Source organism: Dreissena polymorpha, chromosome 10, assembly GCF_020536995.1.
Source record: "Dreissena polymorpha isolate Duluth1 chromosome 10, UMN_Dpol_1.0, whole genome shotgun sequence".
NCBI lineage: Eukaryota > Metazoa > Mollusca > Bivalvia > Myida > Dreissenidae > Dreissena > Dreissena polymorpha.
The window spans coordinates 81,041,243-81,066,603 of record NC_068364.1 but is presented as its reverse complement, the minus strand read 5'-3'; the positions used below and the strand labels follow the sequence as shown (position 1 = coordinate 81,066,603).

Here is a 25,361-nt window from a genome sequence, read left to right as displayed (position 1 = left end):
ATAATTTGAACAAACTAAGTAGAGGACTATACAATGTCACTACATTCCAAATTGTGTAGCCCTAGGCCTAATGGTTATGGACAAGATTTTGTTTAAAGTTTTCACAAAATAGGCATTATATAAGCATATGTTCCATTTTGTGACCCCCAGGGCAGGGTCAAATTTGACCCTAGGGATTAAATTTGAACAAATTTGGTAGAGGACTATTAGATGTCACTATATACCAAATTTGATAGCCCTAGGCCGGATGGTTATGGACAAGAAGATTTTTGAAGTTTTCACAAAATAGGCCTAATATAAGCATATGTTCAATTTTGTGACCCTCGGGGCAGGGTCAAACTTGATCCCAGGGGCATAATTTGAAAAAACTTGGTAGAGAACTATAAGATGCAACTACATACCAAATTTGGTAGCCCTAGGCCCAATGGTTATGAACGAGAAGATTTGTAAAGTTTTCACAAAATATACCCTATATAAGTATATGTTCAATTTTGTGACCCCCGGGGCAGGGTCAAATTTGACCCCAGGGGCACAGTTTGAACAAATTTGGTAGAGGACTATTAGATGTCTCTACATACCAAATTTGATAGCCCTAGGCCCAATGGTTATGGACGGGAGATTTTGAAAGTTTTCACAAAATAGGCCTTATATAAGCAAATTTTCAATTTTGTGACCCCCGTGGCAGAGTCAAATTTGACCCCAGAGGCATAATTTGAACAAACTTGAAAGAGGTTCACCCCAGGAACATTCCTAAGAAATTTCATCAAAATTGGACCAGTAGTTTAGGAGAAGATGTATAAAGGAAAAGTTAATGCACGGACGCACGATGGACACATGACCTTTGGCCAGTGGAGCTAAAATCAAATTAAACATTAAGTTTTGATGTAAAATCAGTTTTTATATGCAAGTGTCTATTTCACTTATAAAAATTAAAACAGCATATTATACATTATTGAAAAGATTATTCCAAGCTTGATGTCATATTTCAACTTTTCATAGTGTAGTTAATTGAACATTGTATTGAACTGTATGGGCAGCTATATTTTTTAATTTATGTATGTTGTATTATACAAAATGCATTATTTCTACCACAAGTAGACCATTTAAGGCCTACTGCTACTAAATAGGCACTGGTATGAATTTGACACTGTTTTTGATGCTCATACAAAACTTTAATTATTACTTCACTTTAGTATATTAAATATTTTCAAGTTTTTGTTCAACATTTCTTGCAAAAGAGTGTCTTAATGCATTTGAAAATATACTTAAAACAAACTAAAAATGCATTTTAACATACCTTTTTCCTGGTAAAGTGTATTTGGGATGATAATAAATACACTTGAAGAGTATTAATGCTGGAAAAATGCAGAAAAAAATACATTTGTTTCTGTTAGAAGTGTGTCTGGTCTGCATTTTTAAGTGTATTAAATGCACATCAAATGCAGATGAATACAATGCCAATACTGTTACATGTATTGTAATGGACATAAAATGCACTTGTTCTTGTAATTAAATGCTTTAGTGAATTGAAATAACCTTTTATAACGTTTTAACAATTAATAATACCTTTTTATATAAATTTTCTTTTGAAATGTGACACTTAATTGATTTTTGCACCACTAGTAAGAGATATAATTTGTGCTCATAATGCTTTATCATTACACTATATAATATCATTTGTTGTATGAAAATTACCCGTAAAATTCATGTGAAAGCTCAAGAGATCAATAGCAGCGTGCTATACCCTGCTCCTTTTTACATGACTTGATGGTATTTAGTCCCCAATTCTACATGGCCAAGGGCAAATTAATGTGCAGATTTGACAAATAAGTCATAACTGGGATCCAATAGGCAGACTTTCATATTACTTGTATTTAATTTAAATCATGATCTGAATTGCTCTTTGGCAAATCTTCGTTGGTCACAGTATTCAACTGAATTTTGTTCATGTTGTAGTGATTATATTTTCAATATTTATCAGACAACATCTTTCTTCAAAAGTTTAACATGATTGCTTGGTTAATTTAGAAACAAGATCAATGCATCATAACATAAAATGAAAAAAATGTGTAATAGTAAAAATGGCAGCAAAAAAGCACTAGATTATCTGCCTTAAATCTGAGACTTTATGTTGATGTATTGGAATTTCTCATAAATAATGTGTTCCATAGTTGTATAATTGTATAGTCGCATGCATGAGTGTTGTCAATGTCACAATACCAATTAAAGCCTATAATTTACTACAACAATTTGTGTTTTTTTCAAGATCTGTATATATATATATATATATATATATATAAAAAATATATATATATATATATATATATATATATATATATATATATATATATATATATATATATATATATATATATATATATATTGTTGAAAAGTTAACATGCAATAAGTTTACTGTAATTAAGTGACAAATAGTTTTACTGATTTGGTTGGATGCATATATGCAGATATATCATGGTTTGTGCAGAGGACAGTAGCAAAAACAAGAGCTGTCACCGTAGGATGACCTACGCCCACGATAAACGCTTTGATAGAAGTTATGAGCATTTTTCAAAACCTAAACGCCGACCCTAAGTTCAAGGTCAAAGGGGTCAAAATTCGTGTGTGTATGGGAAGGCCTTGTCCATATACACATGCATACCAAATATTAATGTTACATCTGAAGCGACATAGAAGTTATGAGCATTTTTTCGAAACCTAAATGCAAAGTGTGACGGATAGACAGACGGACAGTGCGATCACTATATGCCCTCCATTGGGAGCATAAAAATGTGTTTCACATTGTTTTGGTAAATTAGTAATGTAGTTAAAATAACAGAATCATCAATTATAAAGTTATTGATTATAAAGTGTTGCTGGCATATTTGATGCATTCATCTAGCTATAAGAAGGTCCCTGTTTTATTCCCACTGGCACTGAGCGAGGGTTCTCAAAATCTTTAAACAATATGAATAAGTACATATAGGGTCGAGAAAGCCTTGTTGATATGGGGCCTAAACACCTGAAATCAAAGCGACTTAGTTTAAAGGCCGAGGCCAAATAAATAAACCAGAGGCTGCATGAGCCTGCTATACTCTGAACAAGTATTGTTTCTTCTCAGAAAACTGGCTTAAGTGTCTTACTAAGCTTTAGACTTTGAGTTTCAGTGCAATCTATCTAAAATAAATTGGTTAAATTATCCTAGCGTTACTAGTTTCCGATAATTTAACAATAAAACTCACCTTAAATTTTTTTCTGTGTTTATTGTCGTCTTTTCTGTCACTGCATCATCAAGATGAATGTTCAAAGTGTAATTTACAACGAAAAACGGGAACAAACGAGCCAAAATAAGGGAAGTTAACAATAAAAACAAACGGACGTCAAAAACTGTATAAATAATAATTTGTAAAAAATAAACATTCTGCACAAATTCAATTATTTACTTTACCTGTGTGCATGAATCATTTCAGTCTTGATGGTTAGTGAACTATGTCAAAAGCACCATTGCTATGAAACACTTGTATTTTGAATATTGCAATGTTCCACAGAAATGATGCTGATGATAATTCTACACGATCATGACATGAAAATGATGAATTATTAGATATATTTCTAAATTCCATTTCCACCAACAATTCGGTTATTCCACTACCAGTTCACATGCTTCGTACACAGTTGAAAATAACACTATTCCACTCAACAACCGTGACACATGTACTCAATTTTTCAACTTTTCGCAATTAAAATTGTCTTCTACTGTTTTTGTTGTTGTTTTACTTTTGAAAGTAGTTCGAAAGATGGCGACTATTAACCCAGAGATTGATTTATGAAATAAATTTATGAAATAAATCGTCTGCTGATCCAGAGTGGGCCGCCTACGTACATCAGAGAGACGGTGTGGTGTAGCCCACTGTCCGATGCGTTCAGATTGATCCCAATCGTGATACATCGGCTATCTCGGATTCCTCCGTAAGATAGGCCTCGTGGCTAACGGTCGCCATATTGCCTTGTATTACTACTTTGCTACCCAAAAGGTTGTCAGTCTATTGTTATGAGGCTGTATACGAAGCGCGTTGAACTAGCGCCAAACTTTTTACCGAAACTTTGATATTAAGAGCACTATTAACGTTCATTTGTGTTGCATTTTGACCTATTATCCAAGTGATTTACTTTTCCATTATTATTTAATCACCCTATCATCCAATTTTTAAGATGAAATTACGGTGTTTACAAAACCAACCAAACCGAAAGTGAAACTGGATGCATTACGTTTCGCGATGTAACATTAAATATTTGTTCAGTTTGATGAAGCGAATCGATAATAGACGTTGGAATATGTATGCAATACAGACTATCATTGCCGATTGTAGTACTGGCTAAAAAATACCTTTTATGACAGATCATGTATAGAACGTTAATCAAATAGTGACCATAAATCACTACAAATGTCTGCGTTGTTCATTAATATAATTAATGCACGTTTCTGATCTAATTGCCTGTATCTAGTTGTAATTACCATGATATTGATAAAATTAAAACGTTTTTTTTCATAAATTAACATTACATGTTTTATTTTTATCATTTAGGTAATATATAATTGTATCATTATCATCATTAAATATTCTGAAAATAATTTAAATTATCATGATTACTTTAAACTAGAATTTTTTAATTTTTCTCATTATTTTTAATGAATTTCCACATTTGCTTGATTCAAAATAAAATGTATTAATAAGGGTTTCAGTTTTTAATTTTTATCCAATTTTTAGTTCGATTAAATTTAAAGTACTAACTACATACATGTATGTGAAATGCTCTTGAGTTCGTTTTCTGGGCCTAGAACCAGTACTTGGGTGTCTCTTGGAGATTTCTTAAGAATGCTCCCACACTGGGGATCAAACCAGTGACCTCCAGATCATTAGGTGGACACCACATCCATTACACATCAGCGACCTTTAATTAGTAAATGACTTTAGTATTGCAGCATTATATAATATAATGTTGCTACATATTTTTGGAAAATGATTAATGTGCAGTACTAAATAAATCTAAATACATACACTTTTAATTGTGTATATTGTGTGATTATTAGTTACAAATTCACTTTTGACAGGTATACTGGATTATGAAAGACTGATAAACATAAAATTGACAACTCATCTCCCCAACGATACTTTGTGTGGCTCATTCTCAGAACAAACCCATAGTCAGTGAGAAAACTACAGTGTAAAAAGACCACTTGATTGTGACAATTATGGCTGACCAAGCAAATGTTATCATTTAAAATAAAGAAAAATTCCAGTTCAATATACATTTTATACCAATTATGACATTGACCAACACAGAAAATAATTATAAGGTTGATTTTCCGAAAAATTGACTGTTACAATTGGATACTGATTTAAGCTTCACTCTACTTTGTCTGAAAATAAAAGTCCTAAATGATGTTATAGAAACATACATATTTAATTTTTAGTTTTACAAGTATATATATATATATATATATATATATATATATATATATATATATATATATATCTTTTTATCGATGGTCAATCAATTTAAGTTTAACTAATATATATATACATTATATACATGTGTATGCTTTGATTTTTTTCTATTGAAGCCAAATTAATATCCCATTAGATAGATAGATAATATCACAGCAGTATTCCTAGTTTGTCTGCAAGTACTGCAGAAATCATGGATTATTATTTTACTGAGTCAGCCTTAATCTTTATATTATAATTGTTGAAACAGATTAAGATGTGCATAATACAATTGAGGATGCATCAAGATTAAAAAATGGTACATGTATAAATTAATTATGAATCAATAACAATCAGAAACTGTGCATTTTTTTCAGTATTGTGTGAAAGGATTTGAAGTAATTATGTGTTTTTGAAATATGATTTATGTGAATTTGAATAAATATATAAAATATAGAGATTTTCTCAGACAAAACTGTTAATTACATACCAAAGTATTCAGAATGTATTATTGTAATATTCATTCGAATGTTTTAGTACAAAAAGCACTTTTCCCTGGCATTTGTATTTATAGTAATTGCATATTTTATTATTCTGACAGCATTTATAAACTGTGTTCATGCAAGGTTTTATTTTTTGAGTATTCAAACAAGAGGGCCATGATGGCCCTGTATCGCTCCACTGCTGAAAAAAAGGCTGAAACAAATTTCTCTGCATGTGCAAATACTTAAATATAGGCCCTATTTAAGCACATGTACACTTTTGTGACCTTCTGGGCTGGGTCAAATTTAACCCCAGGGGCATAATTTGAGCAAACTTTGTAGAGGACTACTATATCTCACTTCATACAAAATGTGGTTGCCCTAGGTCCTAGAGTTAAGGACAAGAATATTTTTAAAGTTTTCACAAAATAAGCAAGATATAAGCGTATATAATGTTCAATTTTGTGACCCGCGGGTCAGGATCAAATTTGACCCCAGAGGCATTATTTGAACAAATTTGGTAGAAGTTTATTAGATGTCACTACATACCAAATTTGGTAGCCCTAGGCCCAAAGGTTATGGGCAACAAGATTTTAAAGTTTTCACAAAATAGGCCCCATATAAGCGTATGTTCAGTTTTGTGACCCCTGGCAGGGTCAAATTTGACCCAAGGGGCATAATTTGAACAAACTTGGTAGAGAACTATTACATGTCACTACATACCAAATTTGGTAGCCCTATGCCTTATGGTTAAGGACAAGAAGAGTTTTAAAATTTTCACAAAATAGGCACTATATAAGCATATAATTGATTTTGTGACCCCCGGGGCAGGGTCAAATTTGACCCCTGGGGCATAATTTAAACAAACTAAGTAGAGGACTATACAATGTCACTACATACCAAATTGTGTAGCCCTAAGCCTAATGGTTATGGACAATAATTTTTTTAAGTTTTCACAAAATAGGCATTATATAAGCATATGTTCAATTTTGTGACCCCCGGGGCAGGGTCAAATTTGACCCTAGGGATTAAATTTGAACAAATTTGGTAGAGGACTATGAGATGTCACTATATACCAAATTTGATAGCCCTAGGCCGGATGGTTATGGACAAGAAGATTTTTGAAGTTTTCACAAAATATACCCTATATAAGCATATGTTCAATTTTGTGACCCCCGGGGCAGGGTCATATTTGACCCCAGGGTCATAATTTGAACAAATTTGGTGAAGGACTATTAGATGTCACTATATACCAAATTTGATAGCCCTAGGCCGGATGGTTATGGACAAGTAGATTTTTGAAGTTTTCACAAAGTAGGCCTTATATAAGCATATGTTCAATTTTGTGACCCTCGGGGCAGGGTCAAACTTGATCCCAGGGGCATAATTTGAAAAAAACTTGGAAGAGGACTATAAGATGCCACTACATACCAAATTTGGTAGCTCTAGGCCCAAGTGTTATGGACGAGAAGATTTGTAGAGTTTTCACAAAATATACCCTATATAAGCATATGTTCAATTTTGTGACCCCCGGGGCAGGGTCAAATTTGACCCCAGGGGCATAATTTGAACAAATTTGGTAGAGGACTATTAGATGTCTCTACATACCAAATTAGATAGCCCTAGGCTCAATGGTTATGGACGGGAGATTTTGAAAATTTTCACAAAATAGGTCTTATATAAGTAAATTTTCAATTTTGTGACCCCCGGGGCAGAGTCAAATTTGACCCCAGGGGCATAATTTGAACAAATTTGAAAGAGGTTCACCCCAGGAACATTCCTAAGAAATTTCATCAGAATTGGACCAGTAGTTTAGGAGAAGATGTTTAAAGGAAAAGTTAATGCACGGACACACGATGGACACAGGACCTTCGGCCAGTGGAGCTAAACATCAAATTAAACATTAAGTTTTGATGTAAAATCAGTTTTTATATGCAAGTGTCTATTTCACTTATAAATTAAAACAGCATATTATACATTATTGAAAAGATTATTCCAAGCTTGATGTCTTATTTCAACTTTGCATAGTGTAGTTAATTGAACATTGTATTGAACTGTATGGGCAGCTATATTTTTTAAATTTATGTATGTTGTATTATACAAAATGCATTATTTCTACCACAAGTAGACCATATAAGGCCTACTGCTACTAAATAGGCACTGGTATAAATTTGACACTGTTTTTGATGCTCATACAAAACTTTAATTATTACTTCACTTTAGTATATTAAATATTTTCAAGTTTGTGTTCATTATTTTTTGCAAAAGAGTGTCTTAATGCATTTGAAAATATACTTAAAACAAACTAAAAATGCATTTTAACATACCTTTTTCCTGGTAAAGTGTATTTGGGATGATAAAAAATACACTTGAAGAGTATTAATGCTGGAAAAATGCAGAAAAAAATACATTTGTTTCTGTTAGAAGTGTGTCTGGTCTGCATTTTTAAGTGTATTGAATGTACATCAAATGCAGATAAATACAATGCCAATACTGTTACATGTATTGTAATGGACATAAAATGCACTTGTTCTTGTAATTAAATGCTTTAGTGAATTGAAATAACCTTTTATAACGTTTTAATAATTAATAATACCTTTTTATATAACTTTTGTTTTGAAATGTGACACTTAATTGATTTTTGCACCACTAGTAAGAGATATAATTTGTGCTCATAATGCTTTATCATAACACTATATAATATCATTTGTTGTATGAAAATTACCCGTAAAATTCATGTGAAAGCTCAAGAGATCAATAGCAGCGTGCTATACCCTGCTCCTTTTTACATGACTTGATGGTATTTAGTCCCCAATTCTACATGGCCAAGGGCAAATTTATGTGCAGATTTGACAAATAAGTCAAAACTGGGATCCAATAGGCAGACTTTCATATTACTTGTATTTAATTTAAATCATGATCTGAATTGCTCTTTGGCAAATTTTCGTTGGTCACAGTATTCAACTGAATTTTGTTCACGTTGTAGTGATTATATTTTCAATATTTATCAGACAACATCTTTCTTCAAAAGTTTAACATGATTGCTTGGTTAATTTAGAAACAAGATCAATGCATCATAACATAAAATGAAAAAATGTGTAATAGTAAAAATGGCAGCAAAAAAGCACTAGATTATCTGCCTTAAATCTGAGACGTTATGTTGATGTATTGGAATTTCTCATAAATAATGTGTTCCATAGTTGTATAATTGTATAGTTGCATGCATGAGTGTTGTCAATGTCACAATACCAATTAAAGCCTATAATTTACTAAAACAATTTGAAGTTTGATGTGTGTTTTTTTCAAAATCTGTTATGTATATATATATATATATATATATATATATATATATATATATATATATATATATATATATATATACATATATATATATATATATATACATATATATATATATATATATATATATATATATATATATATATATATATATATAGTTGAAAAGTAAACATGCAATAAGTTTACTGTAATTAAGTGACAAATAGTTTTACTGATTTGGTTGGATGCATATATGCAGATATATCATGGTTTGTGCAGAGGACAGTAGCAAAAACAAGAGCTGTCTCCGTAGGATGACATACGCCCCCGATAAACGCTTTGATAGAAGTTATGAGCATTTTTCAAAACCTAAACGCCTACCCTAAGTTCAAGGTCAAAGGGGTCAAAATGTGTGTGTGTATGGGAAGGCCTTGTATATACACACATGCATACCAAATATGAATGTTACATCTGAAGCGACATAGAAGTTATGAGCATTTTTTCGAAACCTAAATGCAAAGTGTGACGGATAGACAGACGGACAGTGCGATCACTATATGCCCTCCTTTGGGAGCATAAAAATGTGTTTCACATTGTTTTGGTAAATTAGTAATGTAGTTAAAAGAACAGAATCATCAATTATCAAGTTATTGATTATAAAGTGGTGCTGGCATATTTGATGCATTCATCTAGCTATAAGAAGGTCCCTGTTTTATCCCCACTGGCACTGAGCGAGGGTTCTCAAAATCTTTAAACAATATGAATAAGTACATATAGGGTCGAGAAAGCCTTGTTGATATGGGGGCTAAACACCTGAAATCAAAGCGACCCAGGTTAAAGGCCGAGGCCAAATAAATAAACCAAAGGCCGCATGAGCCTGCTATACTCTGAACAAGTATTGTTTCTTCTCAGAAAACTGGCTTAAGTGTCTTACTAAGCTTTAGACTTTGAGTTTCAGTGCAATCTATCTAAAATAAATTGGTTAAATTAAATAATAATTTGTAAAAAATAAACATTCTGCACAAATTCAATTATTTACTTTACCTGTGTGCATGAATCATTTCAGTCTTGATGGTAAGTGAACTATGTCAAAAGCACCATAGCTATGAAACACTTGTATTTTGAATATTGCAATGTTCCACAGAAATGATGCTGATGGTAATTCTACACGATCATGACATGAAAAATGTTGAATTATTAGATATATTTCTAAATTCCATTTCCACCAACAATTCGGTTATTCCACTACCAGTTCACATGCTTCGTACACAGTTGAAAATAACACTATTCCACTCAACAACCGTGACACATGTACTCAATTTTTCAACTTTTCGCAATTAAAATTGTCTTCTACTGTTATTGTTGTTGTTGTACTTTCGAAAGTAGTTCGAAAGATGGCGGCTATTAACCCAGAGATTGATTTATGAAACAAATCGTCTGCTGATCCAGAGTGAGATTGATCCCTGCCATCATAGGTTACACATGCCCAATTAATTTCCTTCTTTGTTATATATAGAATTCGCAATCTTTGATCTCAAATTTCACCATGACCGAGCGATAAGCCAATATATAACTATACATGACTGGAAAGGTGGTTTCATAAGCTTACAAAAAAACTGCATTTGAAAAAATTCTATACGGTGTAACTCAAAATAATTACCTTAGAACATATGAACCGGTTTTGACAGCTACCGGCACTGCCATTTGAAGGCAAAAACCATGCCCTACTATTGAGGCTGGCAACCACTAACATACAAAGAAATGCACAAATCAGGCCTTTTGCCCTGTGACTTACACATGTACCTTTAAACTCACACCTAAACTCTTCATTTCAGATACATTTTTAAAATCTTATGCACCAGGACCTGCATCATATGTACTTAGTAGCAAACCGACTGCATGTAACCCCCCAAATTCCACTTCCGTTTAGGATAATGTAACCTATAAGGGAACCCAACCCCTTCAAATTTGAATTAAAGGCACTTTTTCCATAGGTATAATCTGTTTTAAAAAAGATCACAAAGTTCCAGTACCATGACACACAGATTTATTCATTAAAGTTGACGTTGAAAGCGTCACGCGTAACAGCGTTTCGCGTCAAGAATTAAGGTAGAAAAGCCGACCTTGGTTACATCATACAGACAGCACTTAGACTCCATACAAGGCATCACTTTCGATTCTAATATCATAGCAGATGTAACATATGACTTAATAAGTGAAAACAAATCATCAATGGCATTATATGTGCATCATAGCAGGTTTTGAACAAGATCCGAACAAACTTTTTATATATTCTTTGGCACATTTTAGGTAAAATCCATGTTGCAGCAGCATTTCTGATGTCATTTGACCCAACAAAAGGGCTTGCTTGCATGGGAAAACAACACACTTTACTTCCTGACACAAAAAAAGTCATCGTCCGACATGAGCTTTAAGTTTTCTGTCACACCTGCACCTATGATTCCTCGGCGCGAGTTCCGTCTCGGACAGCCTTCGGAAAGTGTCAGTCTGGCCCGGGTGCTCAATTCCGTGTAATCTGAGAAAACAAAAAGTTGTTTAGTGCACATTTACCCATTACGGTGCTAACTTATGTAAGTGAGATACAATTAGAGTAAGCTTTCAATAGTCTGTGTGGCTTTATTTACTGTAAATGGATAAGTCACCACGCCGGCATCACATTGTCGGGCACACTGGCAAAGTTATCGCCACAAAATGTGGTTTCAGAGCTGCAGTAATTGTAAAAACAACAATTTTCCTAATTTTGGTGACAAAAGTGTGCCATGATATCAAAGAAATCATTTTACAATAGATTTCATTGAAAATAACAGCGTACTAACCTGCAAAGACACCGATCCTCTCGACACGACTGGGCGAGTGTTGAGGGCCGTCTCCGAATCAGTCATACTGTGCAGTTTTTGATGGCCTGTCATTTCAGCCGGACTTGTAAACCAATTGGACAGCAGTTCAGGCAGAGCTATAGACTAATTCCGACACCACCTAAAAATGTACATTTAGGTTTACGTATAATATTGAGGTCACTTAAATACAGATTCCCTGCTGTTTTTCACGCACGGTCTATCACAACAACATCGTTCCAAGAAAGAAAGCATAATATTATTATCCTTTTTGTGTTTTCAGCTGAATACTTGATTTAACTTGAACTCAGCAAGATATCCAAACAGGAAAAATAAGGCAAAGTAGTGTTATTCTGAGTAGATCTGCCTGGCGGGATTGAAAGCGAAGGCAGATAGCAGTGTCGGTCCAAAATTGCTTGCATGGAAAAACAACACACATTACATTTTAAATAGTAAAAGGCTAAAAGTAAACAATAGCAATAAATACAGATGAAATAAAGACAGGAATTAGGTTCATTATTGAGATTGATGCAAATTAATGTCAAAATGTCACTGAAAAACAATACCGAGTGTTTACGTAGTCTTAGAATATGTCTCCGGAACAGGTTTCGGAGTGATTTTCAAGCATTTACCCCCCTTTGGACCCCAAGTGCAACAGCCCAATTGCAAACAGCCCTTAATTTGGTCAAAGTGACATCTTGTAGTTATGTTTTGCAATACAGAGAGTTTTTGATGGTAAATTGTCAACATTCTGGAAGACGACTAACTTGGTCGGAAGTTCGGGAAACCAACCCCTTCAAATTTGAATTAAAGGCACTTTTTCCATAGGTATAATCTGTTTTAAAAAAGATCACAAAGTTCCAGTACCATGACACACAGATTTATTCATTAAAGTTGACGTTGAAAGCGTCACGCGTAACAGCGTTTCGCGTCAAGAATTAAGGTAGAAAAGCCGACCTTGGTTACATCATACAGACAGCACTTAGACTCCATACAAGGCATCACTTTCGATTCTAATATCATAGCAGATGTAACATATGACTTAATAAGTGAAAACAAATCATCAATGGCATTATATGTGCATCATAGCAGGTTTTGAACAAGATCCGAACAAACTTTTTATATATTCTTTGGCACATTTTAGGTAAAATCCATGTAGCAGCAGCATTTCTGATGTCATTTGACCCAACAAAAGGGCTTGCTTGCATGGGAAAACAACACACTTTACTTCCTGACACAAAAAAGTCATCGTCCGACATGAGCTTTAAGTTTTCTGTCACACCTGGACCTATGATTCCTCGGCGCGAGTTCCGTCTCGGACAGCCTTCGGAAAGTGTCAGTCTGGCCCGGGTGCTCAATTCCGTGTAATCTGAGAAAACAAAAAGTTGTTTAGTGCACATTTACCCATTACGGTGCTAACTTATGTAAGTGAGATACAATTAGAGTAAGCTTTCAATAGTCTGTGTGGCTTTATTTACTGTAAATGGATAAGTCACCACGCCGGCATCACATTGTCGGGCACACTGGCAAAGTTATCGCCACAAAATGTGGTTTCAGAGCTGCAGTAATTGTAAAAAACAACAATTTTCCTAATTTTGGTGACAAAAGTGTGCCATGATATCAAAGAAATCATTTTACAATAGATTTCATTGAAAATAACAGCGTACTAACCTGCAAAGACACCGATCCTCTCGACACGACTGGGCGAGTGTTGAGGGCCGTCTCCGAATCAGTCATACTGTGCAGTTTTTGATGGCCTGTCATTTCAGCCGGACTTGTAAACCAATTGGACAGCAGTTCAGGCAGAGCTATAGACTAATTCCGACACCACCTAAAAATGTACATTTAGGTTTACGTATAATATTGAGGTCACTTAATTACAGATTCCCTGCTGTTTTTCACGCACGGTCTATCACAACAACATCGTTCCAAGAAAGAAAGCATAATATTATTATCCTTTTTGTGTTTTCAGCTGAATACTTGATTTAACTTGAACTCAGCAAGATATCCAAACAGGAAAAATAAGGCAAAGTAGTGTTATTCTGAGTAGATCTGCCTGGCGGGATTGAAAGCGAAGGCAGATAGCAGTGTCGGTCCAAAATTGCTTGCATGGAAAAACAACACACATTACATTTTAAATAGTAAAAGGCTAAAAGTAAACAATAGCAATAAATACAGATGAAATAAAGACAGGAATTAGGTTCATTATTGAGATTGATGCAAATTAATGTCAAAATGTCACTGAAAAACAATACCGAGTGTTTACGTAGTCTTAGAATATGTCTCCGGAACAGGTTTCGGAGTGATTTTCAAGCATTTACCCCCCTTTGGACCCCAAGTGCAACAGCCCAATTGCAAACAGCCCTTAATTGGGTCAAAGTGACATCTGGTAGTTATGTTTTGCAATACAGAGAGTTTTTGATGGTAAATTGTCAACATTCTGGAAGACGACTAACTTGGTCGGAAGTTCTTATAAGGGAACCCAACCCCTTCAAATTTGAATTAAAGGCACTTTTTCCATAGGTATAATCTGTTTTAAAAAGATCACAAAGTTCCAGTACCATGACACACAGATTTATTCATTAAAGTTGACGTTGAAAGCGTCACGCGTAACAGCGTTTCGCGTCAAGAATTAAGGTAGAAAAGCCGACCTTGGTTACATCATACAGACAGCACTTAGACTCCATACAAGGCATCACTTTCGATTCTAATATCATAGCAGATGTAACATATGACTTAATAAGTGAAAACAAATCATCAATGGCATTATATGTGCATCATAGCAGGTTTTGAACAAGATCCGAACAAACTTTTTATATATTCTTTGGCACATTTTAGGTAAAATCCATGTAGCAGCAGCATTTCTGATGTCATTTGACCCAACAAAAGGGCTTGCTTGCATGGGAAAACAACACACTTTACTTCCTGACACAAAAAAAGTCATCGTCCGACATGAGCTTTAAGTTTTCTGTCACACCTGCACCTATGATTCCTCGGCGCGAGTTCCGTCTCGGACAGCCTTCGGAAAGTGTCAGTCTGGCCCGGGTGCTCAATTCCGTGTAATCTGAGAAAACAAAAAGTTGTTTAGTGCACATTTACCCATTACGGTGCTAACTTATGTAAGTGAGATACAATTAGAGTAAGCTTTCAATAGTCTGTGTGGCTTTATTTACTGTAAATGGATAAGTCACCATGCCGGCATCACATTGTCGGGCACACTGGCAAAGTTATCGCCACAAAATGTGGTTTCAGAGCTGCAGTAGTAATTGTAAAAAACAACAATTTTCCTAATTTTGGTGACAAAAGTGTGCCATGATATCAAAGAAATCATTTTACAATAGATTTCATTGAAAATAACAGCGTACTAACCTGCAAAGACACCGATCCTCTCGACACGACTGGGCGAGTGTTGAGGGCCGTCTCCGAATCAGTCATACTGTGCAGTTTTTGATGGCCTGTCATTTCAGCCGGACTTGTAAACCAATTGGACAGCAGTTCAGGCAGAGCTATAGACTAATTCCGACACCACCTAAAAATGTACATTTAGGTTTACGTATAATATTGAGGTCACTTAAATACAGATTCCCTGCTGTTTTTCACGCACGGTCTATCACAACAACATCGTTCCAAGAAAGAAAGCATAATATTATTATCCTTTTTGTGTTTTCAGCTGAATACTTGATTTAACTTGAACTCAGCAAGATATCCAAACAGGAAAAATAAGGCAAAGTAGTGTTATTCTGAGTAGATCTGCCTGGCGGGATTGAAAGCGAAGGCAGATAGCAGTGTCGGTCCAAAATTGCTTGCATGGAAAAACAACACACATTACATTTTAAATAGTAAAAGGCTAAAAGTAAACAATAGCAATAAATACAGATGAAATAAAGACAGGAATTAGGTTCATTATTGAGATTGATGCAAATTAATGTCAAAATGTCACTGAAAAACAATACCGAGTGTTTACGTAGTCTTAGAATATGTCTCCGGAACAGGTTTCGGAGTGATTTTCAAGCATTTACCCCCCTTTGGACCCCAAGTGCAACAGCCCAATTGCAAACAGCCCTTAATTGGGTCAAAGTGACATCTGGTAGTTATGTTTTGCAATACAGAGAGTTTTTGATGGTAAATTGTCAACATTCTGGAAGACGACTAACTTGGTCGGAAGTTCTTAAAGGTTACACATGCCCAATTAATTTCCTTCTTTGTTATATATAGAATTCGCAATCTTTGATCTCAAATTTCACCATGACCGAGCGATAAGCCAATATATAACTATACATGACTGGAAAGGTGGTTTCATAAGCTTACAAAAAACTGCATTTGAAAAATTCTATACGGTGTGTAACTCAAAATAATTACCTTAGAACATATGAACCGGTTTTGACAGCTACCGGCACTGCCATTTGAAGGCAAAAACCATGCACTACTATTGAGGCTGGCAACCACTAACATACAAAGAAATGCACAAATCAGGCCTTTTGCCCTGTGACTTACACATGTAACTTTAAACTGACACCTAAACTCTTCATTTCAGATACATTTTTAAAATCTTATGCACCAGGACCTGCATCATATGTACTTAGTAGCAAACCGACTGCATGTAACCCCCCAAATTCCACTTCCGTTTAGGATAATGTAACCTATAAGGGAACCCAACCCCTTCAAATTTGAATTAAAGGCACTTTTTCCATAGGTATAATCTGTTTTAAAAAAGATCACAAAGTTCCAGTACCATGACACACAGATTTATTCATTAAAGTTGACGTTGAAAGCGTCACGCGTAACAGCGTTTCGCGTCAAGAATTAAGGTAGAAAAGCCGACCTTGGTTACATCATACAGACAGCACTTAGACTCCATACAAGGCATCACTTTCGATTCTAATATCATAGCAGATGTAACATATGACTTAATAAGTGAAAACAAATCATCAATGGCATTATATGTGCATCATAGCAGGTTTTGAACAAGATCCGAACAAACTTTTTATATATTCTTTGGCACATTTTAGGTAAAATCCATGTAGCAGCAGCATTTCTGATGTCATTTGACCCAACAAAAGGGCTTGCTTGCATGGGAAAACAACACACTTTACTTCCTGACACAAAAAAAGTCATCGTCCGACATGAGCTTTAAGTTTTCTGTCACACCTGCACCTATGATTCCTCGGCGCGAGTTCCGTCTCGGACAGCCTTCGGAAAGTGTCAGTCTGGCCCGGGTGCTCAATTCCGTGTAATCTGAGAAAACAAAAAGTTGTTTAGTGCACATTTACCCATTACGGTGCTAACTTATGTAAGTGAGATACAATTAGAGTAAGCTTTCAATAGTCTGTGTGGCTTTATTTACTGTAAATGGATAAGTCACCACGCCGGCATCACATTGTCGGGCACACTGGCAAAGTTATCGCCACAAAATGTGGTTTCAGAGCTGCAGTAATTGTAAAAAAACAACAATTTTCCTAATTTTGGTGACAAAAGTGTGCCATGATATCAAAGAAATCATTTTACAATAGATTTCATTGAAAATAACAGCGTACTAACCTGCAAAGACACCGATCCTCTCGACACGACTGGGCGAGTGTTGAGGGCCGTCTCCGAATCAGTCATACTGTGCAGTTTTTGATGGCCTGTCATTTCAGCCGGACTTGTAAACCAATTGGACAGCAGTTCAGGCAGAGCTATAGACTAATTCCGACACCACCTAAAAATGTACATTTAGGTTTACGTATAATATTGAGGTCACTTAAATACAGATTCCCTGCTGTTTTTCACGCACGGTCTATCACAACAACATCGTTCCAAGAAAGAAAGCATAATATTATTATCCTTTTTGTGTTTTCAGCTGAATACTTGATTTAACTTGAACTCAGCAAGATATCCAAACAGGAAAAATAAGGCAAAGTAGTGTTATTCTGAGTAGATCTGCCTGGCGGGATTGAAAGCGAAGGCAGATAGCAGTGTCGGTCCAAAATTGCTTGCATGGAAAAACAACACACATTACATTTTAAATAGTAAAAGGCTAAAAGTAAACAATAGCAATAAATACAGATGAAATAAAGACAGGAATTAGGTTCATTATTGAGATTGATGCAAATTAATGTCAAAATGTCACTGAAAAACAATACCGAGTGTTTACGTAGTCTTAGAATATGTCTCCGGAACAGGTTTCGGAGTGATTTTCAAGCATTTACCCCCCTTTGGACCCCAAGTGCAACAGCCCAATTGCAAACAGCCCTTAATTGGGTCAAAGTGACATCTGGTAGTTATGTTTTGCAATACAGAGAGTTTTTGATGGTAAATTGTCAACATTCTGGAAGACGACTAACTTGGTCGGAAGTTCTTAAAGGTTACACATGCCCAATTAATTTCCTTCTTTGTTATATATAGAATTCGCAATCTTTGATCTCAAATTTCACCATGACCGAGCGATAAGCCAATATATAACTATACATGACTGGAAAGGTGGTTTCATAAGCTTACAAAAAACTGCATTTGAAAAAATTCTATACGGTGTAACTCAAAATAATTACCTTAGAACATATGAACCGGTTTTGACAGCTACCGGCACTGCCATTTGAAGGCAAAAACCATGCCCTACTATTGAGGCTGGCAACCACTAACATACAAAGAAATGCACAAATCAGGCCTTTTGCCCTGTGACTTACACATGTACCTTTAAACTGACACCTAAACTCTTCATTTCAGATACATTTTTAAAATCTTATGCACCAGGACCTGCATCATATGTACTTAGTAGCAAACCGACTGCATGTAACCCCCCAAATTCCACTTCCGTTTAGGATAATGTAACCTATAAGGGAACCCAACCCCTTCAAATTTGAATTAAAGGCACTTTTTCCATAGGTATAATCTGTTTTAAAAAAGATCACAAAGTTCCAGTACCATGACACACAGATTTATTCATTAAAGTTGACGTTGAAAGCGTCACGCGTAACAGCGTTTCGCGTCAAGAATTAAGGTAGAAAAGCCGACCTTGGTTACATCATACAGACAGCACTTAGACTCCATACAAGGCATCACTTTCGATTCTAATATCATAGCAGATGTAACATATGACTTAATAAGTGAAAACAAATCATCAATGGCATTATATGTGCATCATAGCAGGTTTTGAACAAGATCCGAACAAACTTTTTATATATTCTTTGGCACATTTTAGGTAAAATCCATGTAGCAGCAGCATTTCTGATGTCATTTGGTGTATGATTTGACCCAACAAAAGGGCTTGCTTGCATGGGGAAACAACACACTTTACTTCCTGACACAAAAAAAGTCATCGTCCGACATGAGCTTTAAGTTTTCTGTCACACCTGCACCTATGATTCCTCGGCGCGAGTTCCGTCTCGGACAGCCTTCGGAAAGTGTCAGTCTGGCCCGGGTGCTCAATTCCGTGTAATCTGAGAAAACAAAAAGTTGTTTAGTGCACATTTACCCATTACGGTGCTAACTTATGTAAGTGAGATACAATTAGAGTAAGCTTTCAATAGTCTGTGTGGCTTTATTTACTGTAAATGGATAAGTCACCACGCCGGCATCACATTGTCGGGCACACTGGCAAGTTATCGCCACAAAATGTGGTTTCAGAGCTGCAGTAGTAATTGTAAAAAACAACAATTTTCCTAATTTTGGTGACAAAGTGTGCCATGATATCAAAGAAATCATTTTACAATAGATTTCATTGAAAATAACAGCGTACTAACCTGCAAAGACACCGATCCTCTCGACACGACTGGGCGAGTGTTGAGGGCCGTCTCCGAATCAGTCATTACTGTGCAGTTTTTGATGGCCTGTCATTTCAGCCGGACTTGTAAACCAATTGGACAGCAGTTCAGGCAGAGCTATAGACTAATCCGACACCACCTAAAAATGTACATTTAGGTTTACGTATAATATTGAGGTCACTTAAATACAGATTCCCTGCTGTTTTTCACGCACGGTCTATCACAACAACATCGTTCCAAGAAAGAAAGCATAATATTATTATCCTTTTTGTGTTTTCAGCTGAATACTTGATTTAACTTGAACTCAGCAAGATATCCAAACAGGAAAAATAAGGCAAAGTAGTGTTATTCTGAGTAGATCTGCCTGGCGGGATTGAAAGCGAAGGCAGATAGCAGTGTCGGTCCAAAATTGCTTGCATGGAAAAACAACACACATTACATTTGAAATAGTAAAAGGCTAAAAGTAAACAATAGCAATAAATACAGATGAAATAAAGACAGGAATTAGGTTCATTATTGAGATTGATGCAAATTAATGTCAAAATGTCACTGAAAAACAATACCGAGTGTTTACGTAGTCTTAGAATATGTCTCCGGAACAGGTTTCGGAGTGATTTTCAAGCATTTACCCCCCTTTGGACCCCAAGTGCAACAGCCCAATTGCAAACAGCCCTTAATTGGGTCAAAGTGACATCTGGTAGTTATGTTTTGCAATACAGAGAGTTTTTGATGGTAAATTGTCAACATTCTGGAAGACGACTAACTTGGTCGGAAGTTCTTAAAGGTTACACATGCCCAATTAATTTCCTTCTTTGTTATATATAGAATTCGCAATCTTTGATCTCAAATTTCACCATGACCGAGCGATAAGCCAATATATAACTATACATGACTGGAAAGGTGGTTTCATAAGCTTACAAAAAAACTGCATTTGAAAAAATTCTATACGGTGTAACTCAAAATAATTACCTTAGAACATATGAACTGGTTTTGACAGCTACCGGCACTGCCATTTGAAGGCAAAAACCATGCCCTACTATTGAGGCTGGCAACCACTAACATACAAAGAAATGCACAAATCAGGCCTTTTGCCCTGTGACTTACACATGTACCTTTAAACTGACACCTAAACTCTTCATTTCAGATACATTTTTAAAATCTTATGCACCAGGACCTGCATCATATGTACTTAGTAGCAAACCGACTGCATGTAACCCCCCCAAATTCCACTTCCGTTTAGGATAATGTAACCTATAAGGGAACCCAACCCCTTCAAATTTGAATTAAAGGCACTTTTTCCATAGGTATAATCTGTTTTAAAAAAGATCACAAAGTTCCAGTACCATGACACACAGATTTATTCATTAAAGTTGACGTTGAAAGCGTCACGCGTAACAGCGTTTCGCGTCAAGAATTAAGGTAGAAAAGCCGACCTTGGTACATCATACAGACAGCACTTAGACTCCATACAAGGCATCACTTTCGATTCTAATATCATAGCAGATGTAACATATGACTTAATAAGTGAAAACAAATCATCAATGGCATTATATGTGCATCATAGCAGGTTTTGAACAAGATCCGAACAAACTTTTTATATATTCTTTGGCACATTTTAGGTAAAATCCATGTAGCAGCAGCATTTCTGATGTCATTTGACCCAACAAAAGGGCTTGCTTGCATGGGAAAACAACACACTTTACTTCCTGACACAAAAAAAGTCATCGTCCGACATGAGCTTTAAGTTTTCTGTCACACCTGCACCTATGATTCCTCGGCGCGAGTTCCGTCTCGGACAGCCTTCGGAAAGTGTCAGTCTGGCCCGGGTGCTCAATTCCGTGTAATCTGAGAAAACAAAAAGTTGTTTAGTGCACATTTACCCATTACGGTGCTAACTTATGTAAGTGAGATACAATTAGAGTAAGCTTTCAATAGTCTGTGTGGCTTTATTTACTGTAAATGGATAAGTCACCACGCCGGCATCACATTGTCGGGCACACTGGCAAAGTTATCGCCACAAAATGTGGTTTCAGAGCTGCAGTAATTGTAAAAAACAACAATTTCCTAATTTTGGTGACAAAAGTGTGCCATGATATCAAAGAAATCATTTTACAATAGATTTCATTGAAAATAACAGCGTACTAACCTGCAAAGACACCGATCCTCTCGACACGACTGGGCGAGTGTTGAGGGCCGTCTCCGAATCAGTCATACTGTGCAGTTTTTGATGGCCTGTCATTTCAGCCGGACTTGTAAACCAATTGGACAGCAGTTCAGGCAGAGCTATAGACTAATTCCGACACCACCTAAAAATGTACATTTAGGTTTACGTATAATATTGAGGTCACTTAAATACAGATTCCCTGCTGTTTTTCACGCACGGTCTATCACAACAACATCGTTCCAAGAAAGAAAGCATAATATTATTATCCTTTTTGTGTTTTCAGCTGAATACTTGATTTAACTTGAACTCAGCAAGATATCCAAACAGGAAAAATAAGGCAAAGTAGTGTTATTCTGAGTAGATCTGCCTGGCGGGATTGAAAGCGAAGGCAGATAGCAGTGTCGGTCCAAATTGCTTGCATGGAAAAACAACACACATTACATTTTAAATAGTAAAGGCTAAAAGTAAACAATAGCAATAAATACAGATGAAATAAAGACAGGAATTAGGTTCATTATTGAGATTGATGCAAATTAATGTCAAAATGTCACTGAAAAACAATACCGAGTGTTTACGTAGTCTTAGAATATGTCTCCGGAACAGGTTTCGGAGTGATTTTCAAGCATTTACCCCCCTTTGGACCCCAAGTGCAACAGCCCAATTGCAAACAGCCCTTAATTGGGTCAAAGTGACATCTGGTAGTTATGTTTTGCAATACAGAGAGTTTTTGATGGTAAATTGTCAACATTCTGGAAGACGACTAACTTGGTCGGAAGTTCTTAAAGGGAACCCCAACCCCTTCAAATTTGAATTAAAGGCACTTTTTCCATAGGTATAATCTGTTTTAAAAAAGATCACAAAGTTCCAGTACCATGACACACAGATTTATTCATTAAAGTTGACGTTTGAAAGCGTCACGCGTAACAGCGTTTCGCGTCAAGAATTAAGGTAGAAAAGCCGACCTTGGTTACATCATACAGACAGCACTTAGACTCCATACAAGGCATCACTTTCGATTCTAATATCATAGCAGATGTAACATATGACTTAATAAGTGAAAACAAATCATCAATGGCATTATATGTGCATCATAGCAGGTTTTGAACAAGATCCGAACAAACTTTTTATATATTCTTTGGCACATTTTAGGTAAAATCCATGTAGCAGCAGCATTTCTGATGTCATTTGACCCAACCAAAAGGGCTTGCTTGCATGGGAAAACAACACACTTTACTTCCTGACACAAAAAAAGTCATCGTCCGACATGAGCTTTAAGTTTTCTGTCACACCTGGACCTATGATTCCTCGGCGCGAGTTCCGTCTCGGACAGCCTTCGGAAAGTGTCAGTCTGGCCCGGGTGCTCAATTCCGTGTAATCTGAGAAAACAAAAAGTTGTTTAGTGCACATTTACCCATTACGGTGCTAACTTATGTAAGTGAGATACAATTAGAGTAAGCTTTCAATAGTCTGTGTGGCTTTATTTACTGTAAATGGATAAGTCACCACGCCGGCATCACATTGTCGGGCACACTGGCAAAGTTATCGCCACAAAATGTGGTTTCAGAGCTGCAGTAATTGTAAAAAACAACAATTTTCCTAATTTTGGTGACAAAAGTGTGCCATGATATCAAAGAAATCATTTTACAATAGATTCATTGAAAATAACAGCGTACTAACCTGCAAAGACACCGATCCTCTCGACACGACTGGGCGAGTGTTGAGGGCCGTCTCCGAATCAGTCATACTGTGCAGTTTTGATGGCCTGTCCTTTCAGCCGGACTTGTAAACCCAATTGGACAGCAGTTCAGGCAGAGCTATAGACTAATTCCGACACCACCTAACAAGGGACAAAGTTGTCACAAAACCAGGTTTTCATTGTGAAAAAAAAATCTGATAAAGGGCGAATAACTCAACTGAACTTTTGAAATGACCAAAAAAATTAACCCCCTTGTAAGTTTTTTTTTTTTTTAATCTATTTTAGTCATGGCGACCTTGACATTGGAGATGTATTGACTGTGATTCTTTCGTGGGACACACCGTCCCATGATGGTGAACAAATGTGCCAAATGATTTTAAAATCTCACAATGAAGACATAGTTATGGCCAGTACAAGCTTCATTTATGGCCATTTTTGACCTTTGAACTCAAAGTGTGACCTTGACCTTGGAGATACTCGACGTCATTAATTTCGCGCGACACACCGTCCAATGATTGGTGAACCAAATTGTGCCAAATGATTTTAAAAATCTGACGATGAACGACATAGTTATGGCCCGGACAGCTTATTTCCGCCAGCCGCCAGACAGCCAGCCAGCAAGCCCGACAGCCAGCCAGCCAGCGCCCGCATTCGCCAATCTAATAACCAGTTTTCCTTCGGAAAACCTGGTTAAAAACCTGGTTAAAAATGTACATTTAGGTTTACGTAAATATTGAGGTCACTTAAATACAGATTCCCTGCTGTTTTTCACGCACGGTCTATCACAACAACATCGTTCCAAGAAAGAAAGCATAATATTATTATCCTTTTGTGTTTTCAGCTGAATATTGATTTAACTTGAACTCAGCAAGATATCCAAACAGGAAAAATAAGGCAAAGTAGTGTTATTCTGAGTAGATCTGCCTGGCGGGATTGAAAGCGAAGGCAGATAGCAGTGTCGGTCCAAATTGCTTGCATGGAAAAAAAACACACATTACATTTTAAATAGTAAAAGGCTAAAGTAAACAATAGCAATAAATACAGATGAAATAAAGACAGGAATTAGGTTCATTATTGAGATTGATGCAAATTAATGTCAAAATGTCACTGAAAAACAATACCGAGTGTTTTAGTCTTAGTCTTAGAATATGTCTCGGAACAGGTTTCGGAGTGATTTTCAAGCATTTACCCCCTTGGACCCCAAGTGCAACAGCCCAATTGCAAACAGCCCTTATTTGGGTCAAAGTGACATCTGGTAGTTATGTTTTGCAATACAGAGAGTTTTTGATGGTAAATTGTCAACATTCTGGAAGACGACTAACTTGGTCGGAAGTTCTTAAAGGTACACATGCCCAATTAATTTCCTTCTTTGTTATATATAGATTCGCAATCTTGATCTCAAATTTCACCATGACCGAGCGATATAAGCAATATAAACTATACATGACTGGAAAGGTGGTTTCAAAGTTACAAAAAAACTGCATTTGAAAAAATTCTATACGGTGTAACTCAAAATAATTACCTTAGAACATATGAACCGGTTTTGACAGCTACCGGCACTGCCATTTGAAGGCAAAAACCATGCCCTACTATTGAGGCTGGCAACCACTAACATACAAAGAAATGCACAAATCAGGCCTTTTGCCCTGTGACTTACACA

General features: G+C 36.0%; 2 long non-coding RNA genes across 7 annotated transcripts; one reads left to right on the top strand and one right to left on the bottom strand.

The window, feature by feature from the left end:
• Positions 1-11,069: 11,069 nt before the first annotated feature.
• On the bottom strand, positions 11,070-23,383 carry LOC127848754 (uncharacterized). 6 transcript variants are annotated; one of them, XR_008034741.1, is made up of 5 exons: positions 23,295-23,383; positions 21,988-22,147; positions 13,385-13,471; positions 12,085-12,244; positions 11,070-11,783 (listed from the first exon to the last, which is right to left on the bottom strand). It is a non-coding gene; the product is annotated as an uncharacterized LOC127848754 (long non-coding RNA). The 6 variants fall into 6 exon arrangements; XR_008034742.1 differs by lacking the exon at positions 21,988-22,147 and adding an exon at positions 17,641-17,800; XR_008034743.1 differs by lacking the exon at positions 21,988-22,147 and adding an exon at positions 15,472-15,631.
• On the top strand, positions 13,872-20,250 carry LOC127848759 (uncharacterized). The gene is made up of 2 exons (XR_008034748.1): positions 13,872-13,970; positions 20,018-20,250. It is a non-coding gene; the product is annotated as an uncharacterized LOC127848759 (long non-coding RNA).
• Positions 23,384-25,361: the final 1,978 nt, after the last annotated feature.